General features: G+C 37.0%; 1 pseudogene; it reads left to right on the forward strand.

Moving 5' to 3' along the window:
• Positions 1-226: 226 nt before the first annotated feature.
• On the forward strand, positions 227-9,955 carry LOC110703817 (annotated as a pseudogene).

The raw sequence follows: 9,955 nt of genomic DNA on the forward strand, positions 1-9,955 counted from the left end.
AATCTTTTCATGAGATTTATGTATAAAAGACCATGCATCGCACGGGCTTCCATCTAATATAATTATATATATTATATATTATTATTGTTATTTAAAACCTGTTTACGAAGTACTTAAAACCTTTATAAAGCTCACCTGTCTTGTAATCAGACTATCATATAAAAATCCGCCCCATTTATTTATCAGACCCATATTATAACTATGGCGGGTCATGGCTTTTAAAAGGCCTCCATTCCTATATCCTTCCTCTCTTAGTTATTTCATTGAAGCACACTCTACGTTCTCCATTGAAGCGCACTCAACGTTCTCCATTGAAGCGTTCTCCGTTGAATCTAATTCTTGTATCCCCCATTGAAGCAGCTTCTAAGGTAAGTTGTTTGTTGTTGTTATCATCACATCAATTTCACAATCTAGGGTTTATATTTGGTTTAATCTAATTTAATTATCAGTGCTTTAAGTTTAGGGTTCGTAAATTCTTAGATTATGAAACATCATATCCAAAAGAAAAGAAAATCACGAGCGTAATTTGATTATTGAATCAAATATCCCTAAAATTATGTATTTTTCGAGATAATTCAATATGAAATTAAATCTCTTTTCCCTGGGCCTAGGGCAGCCCTGCCTCAGGGACGGGCCTGGTGGAGGGCCATAAGCGGACAGGGGAGAAAGAGAGAACTAAGCATAGAGATATGAAAAACTAACTCGTATTTCCGGTGTTTGTTTAACTACGAATAGCTTTGGTTTGCAGACCACGATTTCTTGGTGGCGGTATAAGGATGGTGAAGTCTCAATCTTCCGGAAACAGCTCATGACTTTGGGTTTTTACTCTTCCCGGTAAAGTACCCATCACCTTCATTTTTTCACCTCTTAATTCTTTCATCTCTCTCTTAATTCTTTGGTAGTATAATTTAGCTAGTAGGTTTAATATTGGAACGTCTTTGCATTGACAGCTGATATTGAACCTATAAGTTCTGAATATGTAGTATATTATTTAGACTTTAATAGGTTCAATTTGGCTTAGTAGGTTATTTAGTTTGGTTCTGACATCGTGTGCATTGATTGTTGATGTCGCAGAGTTTTTTTTTTAAATCTTCAATGAGGATTGATTGGAAAAAACTTAACACTTTTATTAAAGCTATTTTATGTGAAAAGTCTTTATTATCATCATTATCATCATTATTATTACTATTTTTGTACCCTTCTTTTAATCCCTTCTCTCCATCATCCCAATATTGTATAGGACTTCTTTTCCCTCCCTTTACCCACTTCTAAATTTAATACTTCTTCTGTTTTTTAAGATGATTGACGTTCTTACAAGGGTAGTTGATGCAACACCACAAGGTTTCTAATTTACCTTATTTAGTAACTTTAGTGAACCAATGTTACAATTTTTCCCTTACTGAATACCTCATCCGTTAGCAGCCTCAATCAATTAATCTAACTAAACCCATTTGGTTACCCAACTTATCAAATCAACCATCTGACTTATATACCCACAACTAGGGGTGAGCATGATAGGGTAGCTTGTCAAAATTTTGGAACAGGAACTCGAATCTGTAGTAAAAGGTTCCTCTAAATGGGAACCGAAACCTGTTCCTGAAAATGAGATGGGTACACTTGTCTCATAGTAATATACAACAATTTTTTTGCAAAATTACTTTATAAAAATATGGATGCTCACAAAGTCGCAACACTTACAAGTTCACAAGCACAACAAACCAATAGTAGTTGTCTAGCAAATTTAATACAAATACTCTCACTGCTCCTAAAAAATTGACACGGTCAAACTTGGCACACATGCCAATGCACTTGTTTGACCTTAAATATATTTGATTAGATATTAGTAAAAATAATTGAAAATTATGAAGCTTTATATTAATACCTATTTAATAATATATTTAATTATAATTTTTTTTTATACGTTACTAAAATACGATGGTCAAAGTTAGTATATGAATAGTGAAAAAAGTCAAACGTGTCAATTTTTAGGAAAAAAAGGGAGTACTTTTAATTTTATTTGACTTTGATTTTATTTGGACTTAAGTGATATTATTTATCAAGTTTCAGCTTTGGTTTTGTGTACTTTGTATTGGAACCTATAACAAGTACTTAGTATATTGATCTTTTTGTTAATTTCTTCTTCATGAAGAAATTATGTCCTTGACTCATGCAATCACTATATATAATATGGAGCGTATTATGGAGATAATAGGTTCGTTTTATTGGTTCATCATTATGTCTTGCTAAAAATCAATATTGATCATTTGGTTAATACAAAATAAGCCTAATGCCAACTAAATGGGTTGTATGAAGTCATGCTTTACATTATTTGATCGAACAAAGGAAACCAAACACATAGCATGGGTATGGGCTTAATGTTGGCCGGTCAAAGGGAGTGAGGATATAGAGTGTAATTTCCGTAATTAGTATAATATGATTATATAATCAGGGGTTTTGGGAAAATAAAAGATATACGTAATATTTCGCCAAAAGAATTAAACTTACAATGTCATTACCTCTCTCTGTCTCACATATTTTCTCCATTGAAGAGGAGATTGATTTCCCCGCCTAACTAGCATTGGTGGAGGTTTGATTCACACTTGTGGACCAATTGTAGAGGGGCTTCAATTGCAGCCCTATGATCAATTGCTAAGTATATGCGTTCTTGATTTCTTTGGGGAGATTAGAGCCACAATTGAATCCTCTCTACGATTGGTCTATAAGTTTAAATTGAACCTCCACTAATGCAAGTCGGATGAGAGAAATCAGTCTCCTCTTCAATGGAGAAAACTGTCGGTTATGTGAGGGAGAGGAAATGGTATGTTGTTTTCTTTTGGGAAAATGTTACTTATATCTTTCTTTTTCCCCAAACCCCTAATTATATAATCACATTGTACTCATTAGGAGTACACTCCCTTTCCTCACTTTCCTTTGGTCGGCTGACACTGTAATGTGTGACTTCGTAGGATCCATTTAGTTGACATAGGATTTATTTTGTATCAACCCAATGATCAATATTGGACTCTAGCAAGAGTGCAAGACATAATAATGACCCAATTAAACTAAATTATTATCTCTTATATTATATTTAATAACTGCACTAGCCGAGGATATAATTCCTCCAACCATTTTCACTATTAAATCACAACAACTTGATGTGTGATTTGATCCTAGTCTTCCTACAGTGCACCTCAAAGCTCAAAATATGGAAACCCTAGATCTACAGATTTGAACAACAATTCATGATGATAAGTGTTAATATTGTGGCTTTTCGGAGTGAGGTGATTCCAGTAGGCCATGGCAGAGTTATCATCTTAGCCAATGGTCTTAAAGTGGTTAGAGAAGTGCATACCACAACTTGGGAAAACAAAGCATGTTGTGATGGAGGAGAATGAGAAAAAAGAGAATGGTCAGATGTATATTAAATAAAAAAGATTAAATATTTAACTTCAGACTTTTGGAAAAATTTCTCAAAACTAAAACTTAATGTTATATACTACCTCCGTTAACAGTTATTTGCATCAAAGAGGGTCTGCGCGGACTCCTAGGCAAAAGTTTTAAAGCATGATTATTGAAAATTTTGGGTATGTGGTTAAGTATTAATCCTTAAAAAAAAAGTACAATTAAAAAAAAACCCAAACCATTGAAACCCAGAACCACTAAACTCAGAATCACCACTGACAACCACCAGAACCACCTGAACTCAAAACCACCACTAAAACCACCAAAACCCAACCACGAACCCAACAAAACCACCGACTAATCACCTTAACCCTTCGACGAACCACCAAAACCCGATTAGATGAACCACCGAAGCCACCCTCACGAACCACCAGAATCACCGAAAAACCACCGAAATCCTTCTACTACCACTAAAACCACACCTACGAACCACCAACAGCACCGACGAACCTCCAAATCCCACACACCACCAATACCCCAACCTCTTTTTGGTAAATGTTGCAAATAACTTCTAGCGGAGGTAGTAGTATTGTTGTGTACTTATGTCTCTGTGTCCAAGTTCTCGGCAGTGGGGTGGTGGGGTTTGTCTGTTCGAATTACTCAAAAAGTAATTTCTCTATTTTGCTTTTCCCTTAATAACATGGGCAATGAAGCAATTAAATTATTTTTGTTGTTTGCTTAATCCCCATGTCATTCCTATATGTTGCATTTGAGAAAAAAGGAGGAAAGGTAAATCAAACAGCTGTACTTATTCTCTGTGAAGTATAGTCTTGGTTTAAAAAAAGTATGTACTTTCTTAAAATGTCTTTTAACAAATTGTCCCTCCCCATTTGGTGTTTTTATTTTTTCTTTTTATTTTATTGGTTGTAATTTGTTGAATGTATGATCTTTCAGGAATTGCTCGAGAAATTTGATTAGCAGACTTCAGTTCTCTCAAAGGTGAACATGTTTCTTTTCAAATTGGACAATAAATCAATTCTAGTTCCATTTTTTTATTGTCCTTTTTAATAGTTTTTTTTTTTTCTTTCTTTCTTTATTTTTTCCCCTTAACCGTATGTCAGAATTCAATTCCTAATGAAAACTGCCCACATTTATCTTTGAGTTTCTCTATTTATTGGCATATGGGTATCCTATAATCATTATAAACTATTAATGTTATTGAAAGTTCTTAACATTTACTATTTGCAAGGCAATAGGAGAGAGTGTTGATTTGGTGAGTGGGTGTAAGTAAAAGGTTGGTAAAGTAAAAGACTGAGGCCTTGTTTGGTTGGATGTAGGAAGTAGAAATTCCCATGAAATCTCAATTCCTATGAAATTGTAATTCCTAGGAATTCCCAAAAAATGTTTGGTTGGATGTAGGAATTTCTACTTCCCATGGGTAGGTAAGTTAATTCCTCCATTTTGTAGGAAGTAGAACTTCTTAAGGAAGTTCCAATTCCTACATTATTGTCAATCAAACAAGTATGCGTATATTCATTTCCTAGGAAATCAATGGGTGGGTGTGATAGAAATGTGGATAAAGTAGGAGAGTGAGTGACAAGGTATCAGTTTTGTGGAGCAAGAGGTGTAAGGTAGTAAATAGAGTTTGCCCAAAATGGATAAAAGTGAAAGTGCTAAGAACCTTTAGAAAAGGACAAAAACAGGAAATGTTCAGAACTTTACGAAACGGAGATTTATTTGTTTCAGTCGTCGAGTCAAATGACATTATGTAGCATTATTTTTTTTCATTTTTGCCTTAAACCCTGTACTTTGCGTGGTGGCCTTTGCTTTTATTTGAATCCATCTCACTGATTGCATCCCTCAAGTCAAATGTGTTGGATGCATAATTAAGTCTACACATGTGCATTATTTTGCCCTGTTGATTTTCTCATGGGCACTGGCATTGAATATCTGATTATTTTGAGGTCTGTGATGTCAAAGAAAGTCATGCACAGGGGATAACATGACTATCCTATTACACTTTCAGCTATGCATAATGTTTGTTTGTATGGCTACAAACTTTATATTAGATGAAGTGACGTTTTATTGGTATCTAGTTTTGCTATGTGGTGATATAGATCAAGATTTCTCATTAAAAAAATCGTAGATCAAGAATTGTGCTTCTGATACTTTATTTGGGGATAATCATTTTTGCTTAACTCTTCCATCTTTACCTTAGTTAGGTGGTTTATGATCTAAGTTATCTAACTTCTGATATACTTATATCTATGTTTCTACAATTTTTAACAAGCTTTCAGAATCTTGCATGTTTTCTAATTAATGGCAGTGAACAATCTGAACATTATTAAGTGGGAAGTCATCTATTCTAGCGTTTGTTACAGTATAATATTGATCTGTTTCTTTATGCTGTGCATGTTGACTGGTTCTATCTACTTTGATATAGTGATATCTTTGATTCCCTTTGTTTGCAAATACACATCTTTGTTTCTACGCATTTCAAACTTGAGCCCTTCACTGGTTTCATGTGTACAGAAATTCCTTGACTTACGCTATGAATTTATTGTTGTTATGTTTCATTCAAAAGAGTAAAAATAATCTTTTCTTGTGCTATTTTGATGTAATTGTTGTTATGTTTCATTCAAAAGAGTAAAAATAATCTTTTCTTGTGCTATTTTGATGTAAGTTTCTTAACATAGATTTTGAGAAAAATATGTCCAATTATGACCACTACCACAAGAAACAAATGACCCATCTTGTAGGAGGGAGAATATTTAGGTTGTACAGCTTGTCAGTGCATATTGTTTATACAGGATATTTCATTGTCCCATATAATCTTACGATCACGTAATATTTCACATTAAATAGTTTTGCCGAGTGGTCAATCTAGACATTGTTGTTGCCTTTGCAATTTTTCAGCTTGGACAGGTACATTAAATAGTTTTGTTGTCACATTAATTCAGATTTTAAAGGTTTATGGTGTTTCAATTAATGTAGCTCATATGAGATGGCAATAACCTTTCCCAAATCCATTTATATCTATTCCACTGCCACTAAAGTTGTTCTTTTTTATTTTTTACCTTTTTTTTTAACAGTTTCTGCAACACTTCTTCAAACATGGCTGAGGGTGGTAAAAGCTTTGTTCGGAGGGATCGTCTGCTTGATATTGAGTCAAAGGTCCATATGTGGTGGGACCAAAATAATGTATTTGTAGCTGAGCCTGGTGAGAAGCCTCCTGGAGATGGAGAGAAATTTTTTGGGAACTTTCCGTTTCCATATATGAATGGATATTTGCATCTTGGACATGCATTTTCAATTTCCAAGGTAGAATTTGCTGCAGCTTACCACAGACTGAGAGGAGCCAATGTACTCTTTCCTTTTGGTTTCCACTGCACCGGCATGCCCATTAAGGCTGCAGCGGATAAACTTGCAAGAGAAATTCAACTGTTTGGTAATCCACCTGAGTTTCCTTCTGCAGTGGAGGAAGAAGTTAGCCAGCCATCAGAACAAGAGGATGCAAATGCAGGATCACAGCCATTCAGGGGTAAGAAGTCAAAAGTTGCGGCCAAAACTGGCACAAGTCTGTATCAGTGGGAGATCATGCGAAGTTTTGGCCTTTCTGATGAAGAGATCTCAAAGTTTCAGGATCCATATGAATGGCTGACCTATTTTCCGCCCTTGGCAGTTGAAGACCTTAAAGCTTTCGGCTTGGGTGTTGACTGGAGGCGCTCTTTTGTCACCACAGATATTAATCCATACTTTGATTCTTTTGTGAGGTGGCAAATGAGGAAGCTCAAAGCAGTTAATAAGATTGTGAAAGATAAAAGATATGCTATCTTCTCTCCACTAGATGGACAACCATGTGCAGACCATGACAGGGCTTCTGGTGAAGGGGTCCAGCCCCAAGAATACACAATAATAAAGATGGAAGTTATTCCACCGTTTCCTGCAAAATTGAGCGCTTTAGAGGGGAGGAAAGTATATTTGGCTGCTGCAACATTGAGGCCAGAGACCATGTATGGTCAAACAAATGCGTGGGTATTGCCTGAAGGTAAATATGGGGCCTTTGAAATTAATGAGACAGATGTTTATGTAGTCACTGAGAGGGCAGCTCTTAATCTTGCATATCAGAACTACTCAAGGGTCCCAGAGAAGCCAACATGCTTGATAGAGCTTACTGGTCATGACTTGATTGGTTTGCCTTTAAAATCTCCGCTTGCTCAAAATGAGATCATTTACACACTTCCCATGCTGACTATCTTGACAGATAAAGGAACTGGGATAGTAACCAGTGTCCCTAGTGACGCCCCTGATGACTATATGGCACTGCATGACTTAAAGGCAAAACCAGCTCTGCGGGCGAAATTTGGTGTAAAAGATGAATGGATACTTCCTTTTGAGATCATACCCATTATTGATATCCCTGACTTCGGTGATAAACCTGCGGAGAAGGTCTGCACTGATTTGAAGATCAAGAGCCAAAATGAAAAGGACAAGCTTGCAGAAGCGAAGAGATTAACTTATTTGAAGGGTTTCACTGAAGGGACAATGCTTGTTGGTGAATTTGCTGGGGAGAAGGTCCAGGATGCCAAGCCAAAAGTCAGACGTAAGCTTTTAGAAACAAGTGAAGCCATTATGTATAGTGAGCCTGAGAAAAAGGTCATGTCTAGATCAGGCGACGAATGTGTTGTGGCTCTGACAGACCAGTGGTATATCACATATGGTGAGCCTGAATGGAAGGAGCTAGCCAACGAGTGCTTGGATAACATGAATTGCTACTCTGATGAGACACGTCATGGTTTTGAACACACCTTGAGTTGGCTAAATCAGTGGGCCTGCTCAAGGTCATTTGGCCTTGGGACTCGTATCCCTTGGGACGAGCAGTACCTTGTGGAGTCCCTCTCTGATTCAACTGTTTACATGGCTTATTATACTGTTGTTCATTTTCTGCAAAATGGAGACATGTATGGATCTAATACCAGTTTGATAAAGCCGGAACAAATGTCTGATGATGTATGGGATTTCCTGTTTTGTGGTGGTCCGTATCCAGATTCATCAGATATTGATTCAAATGTGCTTAAGTCAATGAAGCGGGAGTTTGAATATTGGTATCCTTTTGATCTTCGTGTGTCTGGCAAAGACCTTATCCAGAACCATTTGACATTTAGTATCTATAATCACACAGCACTAATGGACAAGCGCCACTGGCCTCGTGGGTTCAGATGCAACGGACACATTTTACTAAATGCTGAGAAGATGTCCAAGTCCACTGGGAACTTCAGAACTCTGCGCCAGGCCATTGAAGAGTTCTCTGCAGATGCCACACGTTTTGCTCTTGCTGATGCTGGTGATGGTGTTGATGATGCAAATTTTGTATTTGAAACTGCAAATGCAGCAATTTTGCGTCTCACAAAAGAGATTGCATGGATGGAAGAAATTCTTGCTGCTGATGAAGCTCTTAGATCAGGTGAGCCTTCTTCTTATGCTGACCGGGTGTTCAAAAATGAGATTAATCTTGCAATAAAGCTGACTGAGCAAAACTACCAGAACTATATGTTCCGAGATGCTCTTAAGACTGGGTTTTACGACTTGCAAGCTGCTAGGGATGAATATAGGTTCTCCTGTGGGGCTGGTGGCATGAACAGGGTTTTGGTGCAGCATTTTATGGATATTCAGACACGACTTATTACCCCTATCTGCCCACATTATGCGGAGTATGTTTGGAGAGAGCTTTTGAAGAATGAAGGCTTTGTAATAAAAGCTGGCTGGCCTGTTGCTGAGGCACCTGATTTAGCCCTTAAGAGTGCCAACAAATATTTGCAGGATTCGATAGTGCTAATGAGAAAGCTCCTCCAGAAGCAAATTATGGGTTCAAAGAAGGCTGGCAAGAAAGGAGCCCCTGTTCAACAGCTTACAGAAGACAAGCAATTAACTGGTTTAATTTATGTAAATGAAACATATGATGGATGGAAGGAAGAGTGCTTGAAAATACTTCAAAGCAAATTTGATTCAAGAACTTGCACCTTTGCTCCAGACAGTGAAATTATGGCAGCACTGCAGACGAGCAAGATTGGGAAGGCTTCCAATTTCAAGCAAATCCAGAAGCAATGCATGCCATTCTTGAGGTTCAAGAAGGATGAAACTCTTGCTCTAGGCCCCAAGCCTTGGAGTTGAAGCTTCCTTTTGGTGAGATGAAGGTCCTTTTAGAGAATTTGAATTTGATCAAGAGGCAGCTTGCACTTGAGCAGGTGGAGATTCTGTCGTATCAAGATGAGGATGCTTGTGCCAAGGCTGGACCTCTTACATCAGTTCTAAAACAAAATCCTCCATCTCCTGGTAATCCTACTGCCATCTTCTTGACAAACTTATGAAGCTGAATTTTCTGTGGTTTTGGTTAAGGCACTTGTTACGAATTTTGACTTTATCTACTGTATTAACTTCTTGAAAGCACATTGTTTTATCTTGAGTTCTTATGAAGTTTAGTTTAGTTCCAGTGACCGAACATGGATTCTGAGTTGCCATATATGCTTTTGACTCTGTCATTTATAGTTTGCAA

Source organism: Chenopodium quinoa, unplaced genomic scaffold (genome assembly GCF_001683475.1).
Source record: "Chenopodium quinoa cultivar QQ74 unplaced genomic scaffold, ASM168347v1, whole genome shotgun sequence".
Lineage (NCBI taxonomy): Eukaryota > Viridiplantae > Streptophyta > Magnoliopsida > Caryophyllales > Amaranthaceae > Chenopodium > Chenopodium quinoa.